The sequence below is a fragment of the Ruditapes philippinarum genome, unplaced genomic scaffold (genome assembly GCF_026571515.1).
Source record: "Ruditapes philippinarum isolate M1 unplaced genomic scaffold, ASM2657151v2 ctg3697_1_1_1_1, whole genome shotgun sequence".
Lineage (NCBI taxonomy): Eukaryota > Metazoa > Mollusca > Bivalvia > Venerida > Veneridae > Ruditapes > Ruditapes philippinarum.
The window spans coordinates 1-10,059 of record NW_026863274.1 but is presented as its reverse complement, the minus strand read 5'-3'; the positions used below and the strand labels follow the sequence as shown (position 1 = coordinate 10,059).

Sequence of the window (10,059 nt, the reverse complement as noted above, 5' to 3'; positions counted from 1 at the left end):
CTACCCTTTGAAGATTCTTGGGTACATTTATGAAACATTTCAACTATTACATTGCTAGATTTTTCGTCCTGATTAACGTAAGCAATTTTTCCGCAAAGAATGTTTGATTGTTATAAAAATGTTAGAAACAGAGCCAATTGAGCGACAATATTAATCTTTTTTTTTGCTGATTTCCCATTACATTTTAGATAATTAATTATCCAGTCAAGTTCCTCCGAATAATCAAATGACTTTTTTTCTTACAGTCAAGGTATATGTTAGGACTATTACAGGATTTATAGATTGTTTCCGTGGTTTCATTGTGTAGCTGAAGAGTGCTCATTATATCATTTTTAATATGATCTGTGCTCGTGGCAGTTAGTGCCATAACAGGGACTTAAAAAAACTGCGAAGTTGAGCCATTTCTTTGTATTCCGGCCTAAATTCCTTCCCCCATTCAGAAATACAATGGGCCTCGTCAAATACTAGTAATGTCATTTTACGTTGCCATACTTCAGTCAAGAACATACATCGCCACTTCGGTTTCAGCGCGGATTCTGGTGAAGCAAACACAAAATGATACTCTCCTGATTTCAAATCTGTATTGTATAAGTTTAATGTAAAATATGTTAATATCATTGAAGAGAAATAACGTTAAAGATTCATCATTAATTATTTGTAATTTCTTCTCTTCTTCATATTACCATGTCAGCATATTATAATATTTATCTTTTTTACAACGAGAACTTACGTGTCTTAAAACAATACATAATACGTTACAATTATTAATTGTAAGTTCAAAAAATTATTAAAATTGAATAAATTTTACTGGAAAAAAAAGAATAACTAAAAGGTCAAGCAACATTACAGATCCTAATTAAGGGTAGGCGTCATAAGCAGACGACCGACGTCGTTGTATGAATTTAAACAGATCAATACAATACCTTCCTCAATGGAACAGTCTCCAAAACGCGCAACTTTAAAATTCCATTCCCGAAAAGTTTTCATTTGGTCTTCCATCAAAGATATAAGAGGGGAGATGACAAGTGTTATTGAAGGATGGTCATGCACTTTAGAATTAATAACATAACGGGAGTCTTCCCGAAAACAGTTGGAAGGAAGCACAAACAATTCTTCCCATTTGCAATAGCTAGGGCAGCCAAAGCTTGCTCTTCCTTTGAAACGAGCAGTATGCGTATGTGTGTGAAATGCGATGTATCGGAAAAGTTCGGGAAATATATTGTACAACTAGTGCTATTTGCGTTTATTTAATTTTACTACTTTGCAGGTTTTGTCTTTACTGACTGTTCATCATGTTCATTTAACTTACAGTAAATATATATATTAACAGATAATGTTTGTCATGTATGTCATTAAATGTCTTTGAAAGAAAATCCAAAACCTTAAATGAAAAAAAAATGGCTACACAAATATAATGCGTTGTACATTACTCGACCAAGAGCATCTATATATATGAACATTGCGTTTGTGTGTCGAATGTCACAAGTTCCATAGTTCATGTTTGATGTTTTAAGAATTAATATAGAAATCATCGCATTTAAATATTTATAAAATGAATAGATGCAGCAATTGTGATTGCGAGTTCAAAAAACGAACGGGTGGATACTATAGGTATTCCCTTGAAAGACTTGTTGATGAATACCAGACAGCACGTGAACATCTTTCAGATTTAACTGGTGCTTTTTTTACCCCAGCAAAGAAAGCCACACAATTCCTGTGTTCAGAATGTTGGAGTAAGCTCAATGAGTCTGCTAAATATAGGTCTTCTGTGGAATCGTTATTTAAAGTCACCAGCGACAAGTCGTATGTGGCTCGTAAGAGGGAGAGAGTTGAACAGACATCAACCAGTTTTATAAAGCGTCCACGGTTTACCAGTACTCCTAGGAAGGTATGGTGTTTTAAATATTGGTATACATGTAATAAACAGGTTAATTAATACGATCAGGTGTTCATGCCTTTGAATGCTACTGTGATTACAGCCCTAAGTATCAAACAACTTGGCCATTATCAGTCAGGATTACTTTACTTTTACAGTGATAATTACTGTAATGAAACAGTAAGAAACTAGTTATACGTATGTTATGCTGTTAATTTGTAATAATTATGTGTAACAGACTTTTTCATAAACAAACAGAACTTTGCTCAATTTTATATAAAGAAATAAAAATAATACTGATTTTACAATTGAGGTATTTTTTTCTTGTACAAAAGTTGGCTTTTTTGGAGATCTCATCATGAAAAATTAGTATTATATTTTACTAAGTGAAACAAGTTTCTTGTTTTAAATGTAGCTGATTTTTACCTTCAGATATCTGCAGAATCTATGACAAGGACACGCAAGACTGGGAAATGGGATTCTATAGTAACAGCCGTTCGGGCTCGTCAATACTCGCGCGCAATATACGGGTTGTATAATGCAACAAAGGGTAGCAAAGATCAATTTGCGGAAGTTGTAATTCGCATTGTTAGAAAAGAAATCGACTCACTGATTAGAAAGCGCGACAACTTTCCGCTGTGTAGAGACGTAAATATTCCCTCTATAACAGATTTTTCTTGGAATAAAACATTAGAAATGACATCAAATAATGCTCCTATTCTTTTCCATTGTCTCAAGGGTGCAGTTACTAAAAAAGCAACGAAGTTACTCTCCTTCGTCATGGAAAAACTAACCTAAAACCTCATATCGGTTCCATATTGGCACTAATGTTAAGTTCAAGAGAGCCACGAAAATGTATTTTTTTTCCAATATCAATGTCAGTACAGTTTTGGCGGGTAGGTTTAAAACCAATTTCCAAATTAGGGCTATGCACGGGTTACGACGCCACCCTTACTGCAATCGATAAGATCCGACAGGAGTTTGATTCCGCTGCTATCAAATGTAAAGAAGATACATGCCTTGGATAAAATTCCTAGGCTAGACTTAGACTTTTCTTCAGATTTGTCACTGTCTGTCCCTAACATTGAGGATGAGATTGTTGAATACGATTAACTTGATGAAACAGTACTGTATTCAGAATGCGACAATACCAATATTTCATCTTTTCCTCACTCTACGCCAAGTCAATGCAATGAAAGTAGTTCTTCGTCGCAAACATCCGACAGTGACATAGCTAGCGATTTTGAGGTAATCGAAGGTAATATTTCATCCTCTAGTGAGGGTTCTGAGTGAGGATGAACAAGACATACGTCCAGAGGCATCAATGGAAGAGGATATACTTGATGAACTTGGTGCAGATGATTCCATTGTTGCCCCCCGTATTTCTTCAGTTGAACCTACCGGATATACGATGTGTTGGGATAACGTTGGCAAAAAAGTTGTTACTCGTCACACGACTGAATCTTTTAAGAACAAATATATCAACATGGTTTTAGGTTATATGGCTTTAAATCGGATTTTTTCATTAAATTTAAGCTGGGATGAAAATGTTACAAAAAAGTTTCTGATATCCCTTGTTTTATTCCCCAAACGTCCGACTTAACTAATTTACGTGAAATAATTACGCGTTATTGTAGGTCGAGTCATTTGCCGGCAAATTCATTGGTTTCGTGAACACTTTTCTAATGTAACAATACCGCATATTGTCCATAAATACACGGCCGAATCGACAGGTAAAAGCATTTTAATCAACCTTGGTGTTTTTGATGAAGGTCCTTGTTCAACTCAAGGTGCAATTGGAATATATGAAAGGTTACAAAAGTATATTCCATTTGTTAACGGAAAACCAGTTAAAACTGTTGTTTTCGGTGACGGTCTAAGCTGTGAGCGGGGCAATGATGCACAACGTGCAAGAAGTAATGGTGTTACGCCAGAAGAGAGGTTAGATGGTCTGGAACCTGCCGCACAAGAATTTCATAAGGAAATGTTGCTATTACAAGATTTCTTTGATGTTTTCTTCAAAGGATCGAGTTCTTGTGACAGAGGCACGCTATGTTAGATAAAAACTCTATTGAATTTCAGACGGGTCAAGTCAGACATAGGGGGCAACTTTTCTCATGCTTGGGAATTAATGTGTACTGTTGTTGAAAGTTTCATTTGTATTCTTTTAATCAAAACAGTACAAATGCCAAATGCAAAGTTACCACCAAATGACACGCCTGAAAATATAGAAAATATAAATTTGACTGAAACATCTGCCTATTTAAAAAAGGTGTGTGAAAAGGTTGTTGATCAAATATGGTTTCAACTTGATACTGCATCACTAACTGCCAATGACGGTTGTGAACCAACTGTCTTTTGCCGTGGTGAAGATCTGGAAGATGATTTCATTGGATGTGAATGTCGAAGTGCATGTCCTAGGGGTGAATTTTGTCACTACTCTTGTGTTAATGTTGATCCCGATAATTTGCCTGTGCCGTGGTATTGTAGCCCCGAATGTCGGCAACGAGAAATTCAGCCGTATCGTTTTTGTAATTGTGGGCAAGACCTAGGCACAGACGTCCCAATGATAGGATGTCATTTAGAGTCTAAATGTACCAAAAAAGAATGGTACCACATGCGTTGTGTTGGAATAGACCCAAAGAAACCACCTAAAGACAAGTTGTTTTGCTGTGATAATTGTCGAAATTATGTCAAATCTAAAACAAAACACAAGAAAAATAAAGATCCTGTAAATGACGAGGACAAAATAAGAAGTTATTCTTTGGCTCTTGTTTGGGCTGGTTTAAATCTTTTACGCCGGCGTGATGCTGTTCGTGAAGCCGACGGCGAGGCCATGATTGCTTATTGGCGTTAAGACCTTGTTCACCTTGAATGAAATTCTAAACAGGCTCTTCAAGGACCTTCTCGAGTCGGCAAAAGGCCGTTATACCGACACCACTATTCAGAGGTGTTGCCAGATAATTGGGCCGTTAGGTGAAGCATTAGACAATGTTTTTGATGCAAATGTTGTCCAGAATGAAGTTTATTGACACAGACGGCGCGCTCAAAACCGAGATGGCAATGTTTCACGCCTGTTAGATATTGTTCGTAACGAAAATTTATTTGAAAATATTGCAGGTCGTAAACACTCGGCTTTTCTGATTTTCATGTTTCTGTTAATCCTCGTCAGAGTTGGCAATTTGCAGCAAAAATATCACAATTGTCGAAAAAGTTGAGACAAGCTTAAACAAATAATATTAAACGAATGAGACTAAAGCCAAGCATTTCAGTATTTGTTGCTTCTTTCAATAAAGAAACACAAAAAAAAACAACAAAAAACAAACAAATCTCCTGCTTAAGATATGTGAATGAGGACTGCCTCGCTCACATTTACGCAAATCTTAATTTATTAATTTATTCTGCACTAGTTATCATTCAGTAATTACAACAACTCATTTTGCCAGTCTTGAATTTCTTATACATGTTATTTCGTTAGTATACTGTATACTATTTACTTGCACATACCACATTTAACATTCTGTTAGTGAGGATTGCTTCGCTCACATTCAATCTTAAGTAGTATCATTTCCTACGAACATAGTTAATTCTTTTGCATTTTTTTCTAAGTTATAAATAGAATGACTGGACTATAGATAGATCGAGGTAGGAATATATAAATTAAGCTTAAATGTACCCTTAAGATCAATCGCAACTTTTCGGCTCTTTCCGTAAGTCTTCGGATAAGGATGTCAAATATATACATTCCTTTTACATTATCGGAGATTACATCTGAAACCAATTGGTAGGACTACTTTTACCCCGTATTGTTTCCGAGCTTATTATGAATAATAGCCGATCACGTTCCGAATGACCTTATGGTATAAGAAACTTAAGCAACTTGTGATTAAATAATTTATGTGCAATATTTGATGACAGTAATTATTTTGCCTTTCTGTACGCTCCCTTCGCCGCTCACTGAATACACTCTCGTTACTTCAGATTGCTGCTGTAACGAGCGCCGATTTGTGATATTGACCTTCATAGTGAACTTTGAACGACCAAATTCCAATTCATCCAAAAATCTTTATACGCATTTTCATTGGTTGAAACATATCACGTGTCTACAAAATTTATAAATAGACGTGTATTTCCTCGCCACTTTGTAAACAAAATACAAGAAATAGCGTATCCGGCCAGACACCTCTACAGAAGTTTGTTTTTCGTTCAACCATTGAACAAAGTTAGGATACATGATTTGATTGTTTTAAACATGGTCATTAAAGTTACTGTGTTTTCCAAGGAAAAGCGCACCTTCATCGACATAATTTGCGAGAGAAACCAATTTCCGCAATCTAGATCTACATCGAAAAAAACATTGACAGGACAAATTTTGTATGTCTACTATAGTCTGATGCAGACAACTCTAGATCATATGTGAGGGAAATGCACCTGTAAGTGATGTTGATTGTACTGTATTTGATAATGTAGCCGAGAGTTCACCAGTCTGATCTGCAGGTGTCAATATGGTATGAATTTTGATTTATGTTCAAACATTTGAGTTTGCTATAATGTGTTAGTAATGTGACATTATTTTTCAGTGTCCAGGAGAGGAAAGTTATATATTTCAATAGACAGACTATTTGAATTGTGATTGAACAATGATTGTTGATCAGTTAATCCTAAATATAAAAAGACTGCCACACTTCTTTAATAAAATGACAGTTTATGAAGGATATTTACAAATATTTTTGTGGTTATTGGGATTTATACATTACTCAGTCAACATTTATTTTAATTGAAATTATCACAGAATCATGACAAATGGATACCTACCCAGAAAAACATGTTTCAGCACCTTTAGCATTACTACATGTGAAATATCTCAAATTTACCAGATTATCTTTCAATATGGACTAAAGCATTTATCAATTTGAAAGAAACTCCACAATTTGTAGTGACTGAAAAGTGAATAGTGCAGACCATGATCAGATCTTAGACACAGATATGCCTCCGCAATATTTTTTAAAATTCTATAAAGTGTTAAACTATATAAAATATGTCACCATGCAGCTAAACAGAAATTAATCTATGTGTGCATTAGGGCTGGGTATTGATCAGAAATTTCCGATACGATACGTATTGCGATACAGACCAACGATACACAATACGTATTGACGATACAGTACAATGATGCTTCATTGTTAGTATGTATTTATTAAAAGCACTATTTACATTTCATAGATGCCCTGGTTGAATATTATTGAATCTTTCTGATATCTGTTTTAGATTTTGACTTTGTTAATGATGTTATTATTATATAATATATAGCAGGTGCATAGATACCTTAATTAGTACATTTGAGATACTATTTTGAAAATGACATGATGGCCCCCTTTTTAGATAAAACAATTATTTTGAAAAAAAAATTAAAAAGCTTTGTAGAAATAATTCAATGCAAAAATATAATTATTAGGAAAAGTTAATGCAGAAAATAATTAAAACATCACTATTTATTATGGCAGGAGTCTAGTACTGTCTACAAGTCAACTGTTCTAAATTATGATATCTTTATTATAAAATCAAATTTTTGTAAAATTTGAAATATATACGCTGAGATAGTAATGGAACATTGAAAATTTTCTAACAAATCATGTTTTTTTCTATCTTAAACAATAAAAATAGAAATATCATGCAATGATGTTGTGGACTTCATTAGGTGTCGTAATCCGTAACGTACCGGAAAACGGTGTTTAGCTACGTCTTCCCGCAGTCACATTTTTAGTTAGCAAACTACATCTTGGAAAATCTATAAATTTGTTGGATTTATGTGTTCACAAATCATGTTTTTGATAAAATTACAAGTAACTGTTTGGTCTAATAAAAACTACTGCCGACCTGAAGGTATTATTTACCAGTGTTAGAAATAGGAGATTGAATGGCCGGATCAGTTTTGTCACGGATTTATCCGTCATTTTGTGTATTGACATATTTGTTGTTCCATCTGAACTAGTCACTGCAGCCTTTCAAATATTGCTGAGGGCCTTCTTAACATTTACTTTAGAGAAAATTCCACTCTTTTAATGTTTGTGCGGACATTTTTATGACGATAGTTTTGATGTAAAGTCATCATGTTTATAAGTTACACATTTATTAAGTTGTCTCCCTTTGTATCGGTATAGCTAAAACCCGATAACCGTACCGTATTGAAAAACGGAAAATCGATAAATACCGATTTACCGGTATATTGATCCAGCCCTAGTGTGCATTAGGGCTGGGTATTGATCAGAAATTTCCGATACGATACGTATTGCGATACAGACCAACGATACACAATACGTATTGACGATACAGTACAATGATGCTTCATTGTTAGTATGTATTTATTAAAAGCACTATTTACATTTCATAGATGCCCTGGTTGAATATTATTGAATCTTTCTGATATCTGTTTTAGATTTTGACTTTGTTAATGATGTTATATAATATATATAGCAGGTGCAATGGTACCTTAATTAGTACATTTGAGATACTCTTTTTAAAATGACATGATGGCCTCTTTTTTAGATAAAACAATTATTTTGAAAAGAAAATTAAAATGCTTTGTAGAAATAATTCAATGCAAAAATATAATTATGTAAATACTACGAAAAGTTAGCGCAGAAAATAATTAAACCATCACCATTTATTATGGCAGGAGTCTAGTACTGTCTACAAGTCAACTGTTCTAAATTATGAGATTTTTATAATAAAATAAATTTTTTGTAAAATTTGAAATATATACGCTGAGATAGTAATGGAACATTGAAAATTTTCTAACAAATCATGTTTTTTTCTATCTTAAACGGTAAAATAACAATAAAAATAGAAATATCACGTAATGATGTTGTGAACTTCATTAGGTGTCGTAATCTGTAACGTACCGGAAAACGGTGTTTGGCTACATCTTCGTGCAGTCACATTTATTTAGTTAGCACACTACATCTTGAAAAATCAATAAATTTGTAGGATTTACGTGTTAACGATATGTGTTTGATTAAATTACAAGTAACTGTTTGGTCTAATAAAAACTACTGCCGACCTGAAGGTATTTTTTTACCAGTGTTAGAAATAGGAGATTGAATGGCCGGATCAATTTTGTGAATTGACATATTCGTTGTTCCACCTGAACTAGTCACTGCAGTCTTTCAAATATTTGCTGAGGGCCTTCTTAACATTTACTTTAGAGAAAATTCCACTCTTTTAATGTTTGTGCGGACATTTTTATGACGATAGTTTTAATGTAAAGTCATCATGTTTATAAGTTACACATTTATTAAGTTGTCTCCCTTTGTATCGGTATAGCTAAAACCCGATAACCGTACCGTATTGAAAAACGGAAAATCGATAAATACCGATTTACCGGTATATTGATCCAGCCCTAGTGTGCATATAGCAAATTAAGGAGCCATCATTTCATACAGTGTTTGATTTTTCTTAAACTCTTTTACAATTGTTGGTCTATTTTTCATTAACGAAAATACAAATGTAATTATATTTAGAAATTCTAAAATATTCACTATATTGATATTCATTTCATTTTGTTAACAAGAATATGTTAAGCTGTAGAGGGTATGTTTTGAACTTGTTACATAATATAAACATTTACAAGATATCTTCCAGATTGACACAAAAGAGTAATTTATGTGGCTTTTAAATAAAAAAAATCTTGTAACAATTATCATAATTTATAAATTAATTAATATAATAGGTCCATAGAGTTATCAAAATTGATTTATTAATAAACATGTCAGGGTTATGTAGGAGATTAGTGCTTTTCATGTATTTAAAAAACAACTTATTATGAGGGCCCAGTGGATTTGTTCTTTACTTGAAAACACAAACCCTTTTTAGGCAAAGACTGTCAGGAGCGTTTGGCATATGTGTATATTTATTTGACCTTTATGAACAAAGACTTATGTGATTTACATGCATTTACAGAAGATCAAATAAGGATTTTTGACCTTGTTTATTTATTTTAAAAATAAAATTTGGCATGGAGAATTATTTGACATATTACTACAGCAAAGATCAAATCAAGTCATCAATCAGAGCCAAATAGCAGTCTTAAAGTCTTCACCACTGCAGAAATGTTGAAATATGGTTAGACTTTAATACTTTTACAGTATGGGCCATCATCAATATATGATCAGATACCTGCATTC

At 33.6% G+C, this 10,059-nt stretch overlaps 1 pseudogene; it reads left to right on the top strand.

The window, feature by feature from the left end:
* Positions 1-1,497: 1,497 nt before the first annotated feature.
* On the top strand, positions 1,498-4,754 carry LOC132721672 (uncharacterized; annotated as a pseudogene).
* Positions 4,755-10,059: the final 5,305 nt, after the last annotated feature.